Below are 308 nucleotides of genomic sequence, written 5' to 3'. Positions count from 1 at the left end.
CTCTGTACTCCATTTTTTAATCGGTTTATTTGTTTCTCTGGAGTCTAACTTCTTGAGTTCTTTGTATATATTGGATATTAGCCCTCTATCAGATATAGGATTGGTAAAGATCTTTTCCAATTTTTGGTTGCCGTTTTGTCCTATTGATAGTGTCTTTAGCCTTACAAAAGCTTTGCAATTTTATGAAGTCCCATTTGTCGATTCTTGATCTGGGGCATAAGCTATTGATGTTCTGTTCAGGAAATTTTCCCCTGTGCCTATGTACTCAAGGCTCTTCCCCACTTTCTTTTCTATTAGTTTCAGTGTAT

This window comes from Mastomys coucha, unplaced genomic scaffold (assembly GCF_008632895.1).
Source record: "Mastomys coucha isolate ucsf_1 unplaced genomic scaffold, UCSF_Mcou_1 pScaffold22, whole genome shotgun sequence".
NCBI classification, from domain to species: domain Eukaryota; kingdom Metazoa; phylum Chordata; class Mammalia; order Rodentia; family Muridae; genus Mastomys; species Mastomys coucha.
The sequence above is the reverse complement of the archived record's forward strand: the minus strand, read 5'-3'. Positions refer to the sequence as shown.